This window comes from Amphibalanus amphitrite, unplaced genomic scaffold, assembly GCF_019059575.1.
Source record: "Amphibalanus amphitrite isolate SeventyFive unplaced genomic scaffold, NRLGWU_Aamphi_draft 000065F_arrow, whole genome shotgun sequence".
NCBI lineage: Eukaryota > Metazoa > Arthropoda > Thecostraca > Balanomorpha > Balanidae > Amphibalanus > Amphibalanus amphitrite.
In genome coordinates, this window is record NW_024881561.1 from 1,190,733 (window position 1) to 1,203,286 (window position 12,554).

Genomic DNA, 12,554 nt, shown 5'->3' on the forward strand with positions numbered 1-12,554 from the left:
TTGTTGCGATGACCCTGCCCTCTACCCTCCGATCGCGCATTTCCAGTTCTATGGCAGAATTTAGAGTTCAAAGTTAAACGTGCGCACATAGCTGCGCACGGCCGGTCCCCTCACTGACTTCGCCTGGCTAGTGGCTACTGGCTACTGCCTGCCATCAACCGCAACCATACCTGTCAGGAGACCCATAAATGTCAACGCCCGTCGCGCTTCGAACCCGGACTGTTATAACCGGGAACGCTTCAACGCGTGCTCTATTTGTAAGAATCTTGGCTCTCACCACGCTGAGTTCAACGCTCTACCAACTGAGCTACGGGACCGGCATAGTCTTGTATGTCGGTCCCGAAGACTTGATGATGATGATAGACTTGATGGATGAATTTTGTTTGGTTGAGTAAGAAGAAGAAGAGATGGGTTAGGCTATCGAACACTTTGCACGACTTCCAGTGAGGGAGTGTTTCTAATTTTATCAGCATACCTATTTATTTAGTAGTCGGTTGCTAGTTGGACACGTATTACCGTTGAATGCGTAGATGACGCATCAAATACAATTTGCAAATGTTCAGATTTACTAGTTTATCCTGCGCTTAAAGATATATTTTGCAAAAGGGAAATAATTTTAAGAAGATGCTATGTATGAAGCCAATTGCTAACGTTTATTTTTTATTGCCAGATTCTTTTAGGATTGAAATTTTGTCGCTGAAATATCATTGTCATTGTATCACCGAAAATACCGAAAATAGTGCTAGCGTTGCTAGGCAACTAGCTGCCTTCAACAAAAATGCTTTCGTGAGCCATTACGGCTGAACAGTCTTCTCGTATTCCCTTTGCAGTTTGAGTGCAGAGTGTTGAGTTTGTGTTGAGTGGGCGAAGTTGAGAGTTGAGGTGGCGGAGGACGTGGATTTCCGTCCCGGTGCTGCGAGGTTGAAACGATTGAAATAAGAAGGGCCTAAAAAGGGAAAAAATATTTGGAATAGGTAAGTTTGTTATGTTGCAGATTTATTCATACTAAAGATAACGTGGTACCTAATGAAAATGGTAGGTACAAGGTAGTTTATCATGGTAAATATCATGGCTCGACATTTATGGGCCTCCTGACAGGTCAGTCCCACGCACAAGGGGGAAAAGCTCAAATTATTGAGCGCTCAAAATATTGAGCGTGTGACGTCAGAGGCTCCCATAGGCGTAATGCTGAGGGCTCAAAAAATTGAGCCGTTTCAGGAACACGTTTTGCAAAAGCAACTCGCAACACCTAGGGAGAAATCGCAACACCCTAGGAGAATCACTAATGATGCAAAACAGATTAGGCTTTCATATTTTTCACTGCTCAAGCTTCAATGATTGGGGGAACACCAATTTATAGGTCGAAATCTTACGGCATACCAGGATGCCTTAAAAACAGGCCAATATTTATGTCGAAATAAAAGTTATTTTTTGTCCATTCACGTTTTTTACTAGGGTTCTGTTGGAAAGAGCATTTTTCATACTACCCAAAATGATTGCGATTCAATTTCACATTACCCATATCGAGTATATTTTTCATTTGGCGGCGCCGTTTGTTTATTTCGTCGCGACGTCTCCGGTAGCGTGGTTGTCGTCGTCCTTGTGTTGAGGGTAAGTTTTTATCGTTTTAGTTGTACTTAGATGTTAAAAGGTACACTGAAAAGTTTGAATATGCTGTGATTTTAAATTTGGAAACACGTAAACGTCAATCAATTCACGTTTTCCTCGATTTGCGTGCAGATAAGTAACTGTCGACGAAAGTGGCGCCATCCGATATGATGTTTTGAAGGAAGGAGACACAACATATTTACGTGAAAATTTTTGTTTTTTAGTGGTCTAAGTGCTTCAAAGAGGCTGTGAATGTTTTCTTCACACAATTTTTCATTAGTTATGATGAGGTAAAAGGTAGTTTCAGTCTTAACTTTCATATAATTGACATTAAAACATATGATAGTCCACTGCTATCAGTGATTGAGTACCTTGATATTTGGCATTTCTTATTAATTTGAATGTATTCTCTATCCATATGTCCTGATAGTAAGTGACAATACTCTGCCAATATGTTTCCATAGTTTTCACATTCATTTTCCAGTCCTTTACATAACATCACAATTTATAATCAACAAAACTCAACTCCTTCATTACTTCACAACACTGACAGCATGACAGACTGACAGTCAACTATTGTGTGGGTGAATGCTGAAACAGGATAGCCACTTTGCTGACTGGCTCGCTCATATGAAATAAGATAAAAATGATCCTTTATATCATTTCCATCTGGAGGATCGGAGTCAACGGAAAAGGAAGGCCACTTTCAAGCCTCAAGGTCCAGGCCGCCAGACGCCAGTCGGCAGTCACCACCAAATTTATAATCAATTAATTCATTATTATACTTTGAGACCCTTAGGTCACTGGATCAGCATCACATTTTCAGTTTCAATATAGTAAAGGTTTTTATTTGTATGATGTGAAATATTTTCCTGAATCAGAATTTAATTATCCCTAGGTACCTGGTAGAGGTTTTGGATTTAATGCTCATTGTTGGTGTGCAGTCAGGATTTTTTGACAGGTCCAGATAGGGAATCCTGAGCAATTTTATAGTAAAGTGGTCTCCTTATAATCACCACACATTTTATCAAAAGCATTTGCAGAATTCATTCAATGAAGAATTTTATCAATGTTGCACCCATTTCTTAGACGACCTAGGCTGCATCTCTTTTTTAGTTCCTGTTGTGTGACATATTTTCCGTTTTGTTCCACTGCATAAAGAAAAAAATCGTTTGAGATCACCAAACAGCTTTTCTTTTTCTGGCAGGTCTGCACAACCAAGCGGTCGCTGGCGAGGACGTCGGCCGTCTCTGTGGGTAAGGTCATCTGCTCAGCCTTTGTGGAGATCAGCAAGACGTCACTAAGATGAAGACTTCGCTGGAGCAGAAGCCGCTGACCCGTGTCCGATCGGGCAGGTCATGCTCGACGGCACGAGCCACAACTCGAACGACTCGGGGACATCAACAACATGGTGGAGCAGGTGAATGAGTTTGGCGACGTGTTGTGCGACTGCAAGAAGGGTTGTCTGCGTGTTCTGGCCGGCGGAGCGGCGACGCTGCGCAGTCTGTGCTGGCGGTGAGCAGCTGGCCGTGGTGATCGCGCGCGCCCACATGCGCCGACAACCTGTGCGGCTTCGACGGCCCGGGACAGCCCGATGCCGCCCACTATGCGACGCCGACCGCGCACTGTCCGCACGGCCACATGGAGGTGTGCCCGCGCCTTTTGCCCGCACGCCGCTACCTCGCAGCTGGTCTGCAACCACGCCGTCGCCGCCTGTAGCCCGATAACAAAACGGCTGTCTGATAATGCCGCGTGTTCTTTGTGATGTTGCTACTGTGATCGTTGCTACTGCTGGTCTGAGACTCGATGTTTCCATTCGTCTTTTACATGTTAAGGATTTGATAATGATAAGCTTAGTCCGAGCTTAGGTCGTTTATATCATTTGTTATATGGCATATTTTGGATCAAAGCAGTACGACACTGCCTCCTGCTTTTGTGATGTATGCTGGCAAGACGCAGGTTCCGGTCGCAGGTCACCCGGACCCGGTTCCAATGTGGTCGGGCTGGCATGCGATAATGTGATGTTGTCTTGCTCGTCTCTGTTCCACACTTGATGATGTTTGTGAATCTAACCCACATTGTATAGTATTTTTGTTTGTTTGCGGCCGATGGCCTTGTAAGTTGTAACCGTGGCAATACAGTTTTTCCTGCTATAATTCTCCAATATTCAAGGGTGGGTGGATATCTCTGTATTCACGTATTCCCTTCTCCCAGTACAGTCAGAGAATGGGCCTGTTCCAGCGCCTCCAGAAGAAATTCTTGACTGGAGGCTCTACCAGAGGTTTTACTGGAGGCGCTGGAACGCAATCTGGAGATTTCTGGAGATTGGCGTCATAGATACCAAAAGAATGACAATTGTTCTCTCTTGAAACACAAAATTTGTTTTCAATTTTAGTAAAAAAGATTAACAAAATTATAGCAATGTACTTTTCTTTACATTCAAGTTGTAAAATTATCAGTCAAAAGTTCTTTGTTTACGTTCGTGATTGTCACATGTGCGCCATAATTGTAGACCAGAGCCTCCAGAGAAATTTGGACCTCCCAACTCTCTGGAGGCTACTGGAGGTTACTGGAGCTTTGGCGAGAGCTTTCTGGAGCTTTCTGGAGGCGCTGGAACGCTCTCTGGAGGATTCTAGAGCTTTCTGGAGCTTTCTGGAGGTTTCTGGAGGCGCTGGAACAGGCCCAATATCAATTACAGTATTCATACGGATTATTCAAGCCTTGTATAATTATTTAAGGTGTGCCGAATCCGAAAGACCGATAAAACTATTAGCGGAAAATGTGACATGATGCCATGGGTTTGTGAAAAGTTTAGGTACCACGTAGCATTCAACTTCCTGCATTTCTGTTTCAACTCAGTTTAACGTATTTCAACGAACATAACATCAAAAATGGCAGCCAGTACCGGCTTCACCTGTCACGGAGAACGCTCAAAAAATTGAGTGTAGATGCTGGCCGGCACTCAATTTTTTGAGCGCCAGCTGACTGTCGTCTGTCGTGGCGCTCAATTTATTGAGTATCGCGGTCCCGAACGACAAGTGGCGCTCAAAAAGTTGAGCGTCTTTAGGGCATTTTCTTTCCAAAAACACCGATATAAATTATCACGGCGAGTGTTCGAGAAGAAACCTTGTTGCTCTCTCTTGCCATTGATACCTTATTTGGATACGATATTTGCCGTAGTGTGACGCTAAAGGCATTGTAAAATACCATCGTTTCGCCTATTCCTTCATAATGGGGCCCGCTCAATTTTTTGAGCGCTCAATTTTTTGAGCTTTTCCCCCTTGTGCGTGGGACTGAGGTATGGCTGCGGTTGGTGGCAGGCCGTAGCCAGGCGAAGTCAGCGAGGGGACCGGCCGTGCGCGGCTTTGTGCGCACGTTAAACTTTGGACTCTAAATTCTGCCATAGAATCGGAATTGCGCGATCGGAGGGTAGAGGGCAGGGTCATCGCAACAAGCTTCGCTTAGCGGTGGCTCTGTCCTTGTGAATCCTTCCCATCAAAAGGTTCGGACTAAATTTATTAAAAAAAAAAAAATATTTACTTTAGGTCCGCAATATTATTTTAACAAGAAAAAATGCACATTCTTACACTATTTGAAGTCCTGAATTCAGATATGATGCTTAAATGCATCAAAAAAATGTAAAATAAGATACTAAAACCCCAGCACATTACACCGCACTGCTGCACAATATACACTGAAGAAAGCACGCTTCCGAGACAAAAACGAAACATACAACGCTGCCCTATAAAAGAAAAAAAAATGATGCGGATATTCATTAGTTTTCGACGTTATGAAAATGACGTCATAATATCAAAGCACAAGAAAAACGGTGAATAAAAAAGAGAAAATATCTAGCAAAGTTAATAGAGCATGAGAAAATGATCAGAACATAACCAAACCTTACCTAACCTGACCTACTGATGTTTGCCTACTGGGGGAAAAGGAAAAAGTGACTTGCATGAATAGATTGCAAGCAATGGTAAGTCAAATTGCCTGTAATCTCTCCTAAGGCATTGCCTTCGGCACTGCACCGCTCCGCCTCGATTATTTTGACGTCACTTTCCTTACAATTTATTATCATCCGTAATTTCGCTCAACCTTGGTTGGACCATTTGTAGCGGGTGCGCCACGCAGACGGTCTTTTGACACGTGCACGGTGCAGTTCCGGTCGGAGGTAGGGCCGTTGGTGGTGATACTGGTGATACTAGTGTGCTGGTGTTTTTCAATTGGTTTCTAGAAGGAATAAGTATCAGAAATGAAATCAGGAGGTCTTAGAGTATCGTGTGAATGACTTTTATTTACCCCTGTTTTGCGGACCTAAAGTAAATAAATACCGTTTATCATTATGTCGCATTTCCTGTTTCAGTTTGTTTACATGAGCTCATTCAATTTGTTTTCCTCCTTTAAGTACCTACTTATGTGAAAACAGGTAATGCTGATCATTATTATGGAAATGTCATCCTCATGATCTGATGGTTTATCAGCAGGTCTGTTTTCTTAAAAGAACTTAAGAAAGTACTAAGTAATTCATTTCTGGAAGGTATACCCATTGTGTCAATAAATGAAAAATGAAACAGTTGAAAGTTTTACAGCAATCTGTCACCCGGTGTAGTTATGACAACCATTGGAACTTTTCTGAGGTGAGGTCATGTTACGAGACCTGGCGAGTGGTGACCTGACCTTGACTTCCTTGAGAGACAGGTGTCTGAAATTTTCACAATGTGCAGGAAAGATTATGATAGATTTGCCAAAAACGGTAGCTCTATGCGCCTCCATTTTTTGTATATGAAAACCACAGGGGATGTTCAAGCATACCCCCTTTCCCAACAGAGAGTGGGCTAGTGGCCTTTCTGCATCACTCATTGTGGTGAATGAAATAAAGACACCATTTAGATTATTCAATTCATTTACAATAGGGACATTATAATTTTGCTTACAAATAATATGTCATCACTGATCATGGTATTGTTGGCATGGCAATGTTTTAATGGTTGATTTGTTTAAAACTTTGTGTGAAATATCACTGTCCACTGAAATGTTTGAAGCTGCTCTCCAGTGACAATTGTTTGTTCCCTGTCTTGCTTTCCAGCTATCTGACTGGCCCGCATTTTTGTGAGACCGGTGAGAGGCCCTGACACAGCAATGATCACTGACGTGCAGCTGGCAGTGTTTGTCAACCTGCTGGGAGTCTCCCTCTTTTTGCTGGTGGTTGCATACCATTATGTTGCAGCCAACAACCCTAAGCATGCCTAATAACTGGTGAGTGACTACCTGGCACTGACATATTGGAAATGTGAATCCATGTGTAGAAAAAAAAAACTAAGAGACATGGAAAACATTATGGATAGACATTATACATTCATGATTCAAGAGACACTTTGTTGTTGTAAAGGGTACTTTTTCAATGACTTAAGTTTTTTAAGATCTTGCCTGCATTGTTATTGAATTTCTTGGTGATGTGTCAGTGAGCCTACTTGATGACAGCAATATTTAGTCATGCACTATCAGTGCCGATGATGAGCCATGTGATTGAGCATTGCTATGCTCTTACTACAGCCACCTGCCACACAGTTATAACATTTTTTTAATGCGTTATGTCGCACATTTTCAGATGGCTGGTTGCTGCGGCAGTGGAACTACTGCTGCGAGTCTCGGGGAAATGCCATACCCGTCTGCCACCGCACACAGCTCTGCACGCGGGCGCATTCTGGTCGGTGTGCGCCATTCCATGTCACATTTGGTGGGGTCCGTTTCAGTGATACTTTGCTTATGATTGCAAATAAAACGTGTGAAAACTGCGGTGTACTTTTGAACTCGTTTGACTCTATAGTAGATTGTGTCGTATTTTATAATTATCCTAATGTGTGGCGTTTAAACCACTAGGCGGGACACGTTATGCTCCGAGGCGAACGCGTCTAACGTTTCTAACCGCTAGCTGAGTATTTGTTAAAGTTTTTTTTTTTGCGTTAGGTTGCGTTTTTATGGTGCCGACTGCTGTTGTTCCATATCTTGGGAATTCGATCGGAGTTCAGGTTTGCCGCACGTTTGGAAGAGGGCTGCCCTGCTAGAGGATGATGAAGTACGACGTTGGGTGCCCAGACTAGAGGTGGCAAAATGTGGACCCGTGGACCCGGTCCAAAGAACTAGTCTGGACCCATATGGGTCCAGACCGGTTCCTGGAACTTTTCTGACGGGTCCAACCGGGTCCCACCATTAACTATACATCTTGCACACTACACATTACCGCAAAATATGAAGTGAATGGTTCTTTGCACACAGTATCTCATGAGTATTCCCAGTGGGAAATAGGCTGTTTTACATGATGCAACTAATGATACCTACAAGTAGGTAGTTTGTATTAATTGACTTTTGGGGAACGGGTCCAACTGGTTCCGATTCCAACTAAGACCGGGTCCGACTGGTTCCAGAAATGTCCAGCCGGGTCTGGTTCGAGTCTGGTTCCCAAAATTTTCATCTTTTGCCACCTCTAGCTCAGACAGTCTTAGTAAAATTATCATGGACAGGAGTCTATCAGCCGACATGCAATGACGATGTGGGGTATATTATTACATAACTGCAACAACACCAATTTTCCGCCAGTAAGACGCCTTTTGGGGCGACAAACGAGCGATTACGAGAGTGAGCCCTGCACGTGCGAGAGTGCGAGGGGACGTTTCCAACAGACTTGTGCACGGCACCCTACCAAGCGGTCTTTAGCGGTTCTGGAATTGTGGAAGCACGTGCAGACCGGGTCTCTACTAACTTTTGCGCACTGCATCCTACTCGGTGCCCTGCAACCTACTTTCTGCAAGTGGAGTGCAATTGACCCAGCTATTCTCTATAGTTGGAAGCGACTCTTGTTGATGACCACTGTAGTGAGTCCGGGCGCCCAAAAACCCCGACCCTTGCACGTATGCGCCGCAGTAACACCGCATCCGTGACACAGGAATTGCTCTGCTCCATTGGTGCCTGCCTACCCAATACCCATATGGCATGTTGCCCGTGATACATGCATTAGGAGTCACCCTCACAGTCCATGACTTTGTACCTAGAAGGGATGAAGTTGCCCTTCAAAAGATGAATCGGTCAAGTGGTTGCTGGGCTAGTGGGCATATCAGAAGCGCCGACTAAGGAATTTCCGTTATTTTAAGACTCTTTACAAGCGACTTCGCAGTCGCTCGCTCGCTCGCTCGATTGTAACAAACATACCTACAGTGATCAGTTTGACGGCTCAGTGTGTCATCACATAAATCGATTAATTACGTGAAGAAAAGCATCCCAAAAATGACCATCACCATGATGGCAGCCAGCCTTTTATGAGTTCGCGGCGACCCCTGTTTCGGATCCTGGCACCGGCGACGGTAGAAGTCCGCAGATGGCGCTGGAACGATACTCAGGTGAACAGACGGCTCTCTCAGGTCGATCGAGGGCTCCATAGATGTCGTGCCCCTATCGTGTACTCGGAGGGCCTTTCTGCAGTTCAGAGGGCCCGTGGCAAGCAATCAGGGCCCCTTAATGCGCTCAGAGGGCTTTTCTGTAGCTCAGAGAGCCCCGTCTAGCGATCAGGGGTCCCTTCATTCATTCAGAGGGCCCTCTCGTGTATTCAGAGGGCCTTTCTGTAGTTCAGACGGCCCCTGTTAAGCGATCAGGCAGCCCTTTCATGCCTATTAAGCCAATTATGCCAGCCCTATTAAGACAATCAGAGGGGTTTCCTGTAGCTCAGAGGGCAGCCGTCAAGCGATCAGGCAGCCCTTTCATGCTTTCAGAGGGCCCTCTCGTGTACCCGGAGCCTTTCTTTATTTTAGAGGGCCCCCGTCAAGCTATCAGGGGCCCCTTCACTAGCTCTGAATAGGGTCCCTCGGAATTCAACCAAACTATAAGAAATGAACATTGAATAAAGATTAAAAAAGAGGCCCCTAAAAATAAAGTGTCTGAAGTCCGCCCTAAAGGGCAGCGTGCATAGGTAAAGCCCCATACATGTGGCTTCCCCGATCTGAAACAGCCCGTCCCGGAACTTTTGAAACTTCGAAGGGCCCTGCCGTCAGCTTCGGGGACAGGGGCCCATGGAAGGCCCAAGGATGGTCCCTAGGGATCATAGGGACCCCCTTCGTTACGCCACTAAGGGGGGGGGGCACACCATAATAAACATAGATCAACCTAGGGTACCCCAAAATCTAGTTTTATCGCCGGTTATAGGCCACTTTTTATCCCTTGGCTTTTTCAACATAAAAGAAAACATTTGCAAAAAAGTGCAGCATTCCGTCTCAAAGTTGCGGGAGCACCGCCCCCACGGCCCAAGCCAGCTGCCCCCACTGCCCCCCCCCCCCTCCCCCGGTTCCCGCGCCTATGGTGTGATCTCGATAAAGTAGACGCACACGAGGGCAGCTGTCGGTGTCTCAGGGCCCTGTCCCCTCCTACTGAGGGGTGAGCGCTGGGTATCGCCGTTGATTGAGGCCAGTCCAGTGGGACAGGCTGTCAGTCAGCTTTTGTCGCTGCACGGGCAGTGCTGAGCTGTTCACTGCTGACACCGCGGACGGGGCGTTTTGGTTTGCGCTGACTGCTCAGTGATTGTCGGGGCCGGGCTGACCCGCACCTATCCGTCAGTCGTCCCCTGCCTTTCCGGCTACCGCTCCCCCCCCCCCCGCGCCCCTTCCTCGACCATGGGTAGTGTTCCACCTGCCCTGTCAAACATGTCCAGCCATGATCCCCGTCATTTTTCCATTAAGGGAGACCGGGACAAAGGGGATGCCCTGTGCTTTAGCCTTTTTAACTCGCGCCCTGGTGGGGTATTATTATAACGCGACCTGGTGTGGGGGGGGGGGGGCTATTTTTGCCCCTTCTCCTCGTCACTCTGAAATTACTGGACGGATTCGTAAATCTCTAACGGCGTTCAATATCCCTTTAAAAACTGTTTCAGGGAAATTAATTTCATTGAACTCGGGGTCACCGATGACGTCACAAGTCACGTCAAAGCAAAAGTTTTCACCGGTCATGGGTCTTGTAGGGAATGCGTTGCCTATAACATCGCGTAAAACGCATTTTATCGAAAATCGTCGATAGAGCGTCAGTTGTTTACATATGTTGCTAGAAAAGTTCACTGATACCAGGCCAGGTCAGCGTTCATGAACGTTCATGAGCGTTCACGAACTGTTCGTGAACAGACCACGGCTCGTGAACATGTGATCTTGAATGCCCAAGTTCTTAAACTTTCAAATAAACAAGCAAACATTCACGAACTGTTCGTGAACAAACATCCAAACACCAAACCCTGATTAAAAATCACGATTCCATGCGCATGACACATGACATAACATTGGTGCATTTTACACTACCTACACAGACACAGTAGGTAGGTAAAAAACACATAAAAACATGCCTGCAACTGTGTGCGTCACTGTCTGACTTTCGAGAGCGATAGCGCGAATGCTATCGGAAATGATGACTTGTTCATACGATCGTTAACAGAGAATTATTCTGTAACCTTCAGAATGAACGAATTCGTTTACTATCAAATTAACCCTTGCCGGTCCTATTAGTTTTCTACATACGCGCCGGCCGAGGGGGGTATGTACATAATATGTATGTACGACCCCCCTCGCCGTTTCGCCCCTGGTGGAGCTAGCGCGTAGCTTAACCCTCGCATGTGTGCGGCGTTTGCCAGCTTCTAATGTGTAGGGGGGGGGGGGTCGGTTGGACCCCCCCCCCTTGCCGTTTGGCCCCTGATCGAGCTAGAGCTTCGCGGAAAAAACGAGCGTGTTGCCCGTGACGAGAGGAAGCCGATGATACCCAATTTTAAGGTCCTAGGTCATTGGTTGACCTTCCAGGTCAGGTCAATGACCCAAAGTCGGGAAAATCGGGACCTGTTAGAAAGTCGTAAAGTGTGGCTGCTAAGGGGTTTTTCGGGGTGCTGATCACGAATATCGTGTTAGTTTTGATCACAGATGATGTCTTGAAGCATTTAGACCAGGTCGGGTCAGGTCAGGTCAGGTCAACCAGTAGGCGTCGTGACGGGTATTCGTAGTACGTGTCAACCGCCTCTGACAGCTTCGTAACATGTTACGAAGTCACCAAAACTACTTCGTAAATGTTCAAATGGTTGCTAAATTCGAATTCAGCTCCAAAAACTAGCCTAGAAACATGTAAAACTCGAAAAAGTGACCCGAGGTCACCCGAGGTCACCAAAGGTCAATGACCTGACCTGACCTTCAGGTGACCTTGACACACACGGGAGTAACATCAAATCACATGTTTGAACGTTTGAAACCACGAAAAGCTTGCAAACACGCGGCTAGTGCGAGCCGACATACGCGAAATCGCGATTCCGGCCAAACATGGTCTCAGAAAAGAGGTCACAGGTCAAAGGTCATTTGGGTCAGGGTCATGAAATTTTCAGGGTAGGTGTAAAATTGATCAATGCGAGGGTACTGAAAGTTTCGTCGCGATCGGCCGCTTTTTACGCGAGTTATTCGCGAAAAACCATGGGGGGGTCCATCCGACCCCCCCCCCTACACATGCGAGGGTTAAAAAAACGAGCGTGTGCGACGTTACGAGACGCAGAGATTGATACCCGATTTTAAGGTCCTAGGTCAACCGGTGACCTCTGAGGTCAGGTCAAGTGCCCCGAGGTACGGTTCCGTGGTGACTAACTTAGCAAAAAAAACGCCGCAGAGCCGTGATTTTGGCAGCATCGTGTTCGCCTCGCTCAGGCGCGTCGAATGATATTCCTACTTTTTGTTTGGGTGAGGTCAACTTAGGGTGTTGATTGTTGACCTCCGGCCACGATCAGGTCAGCGCCCCTAGGTCACGAAGTTGGTCGGAAGAGCTCATGTCGCATATCATTCGATTCGGCATGTCTTCCTGAGTCCATTGGTGGCTTTCCCGACTCGCTAGCTCAATTTGATCGGGAGTTATTGACGAAAAACTAATATGACCATAATGGCGTCATA

General features: G+C 46.0%; 1 long non-coding RNA gene across 1 annotated transcript; it reads left to right on the forward strand.

The window, feature by feature from the left end:
* Nucleotides 1-811: 811 nt before the first annotated feature.
* Nucleotides 812-7,406, forward strand: LOC122378780. The gene is made up of 3 exons (XR_006256075.1): nt 812-974; nt 6,698-6,867; nt 7,220-7,406. It is a non-coding gene; the product is annotated as an uncharacterized LOC122378780 (long non-coding RNA).
* Nucleotides 7,407-12,554: the final 5,148 nt, after the last annotated feature.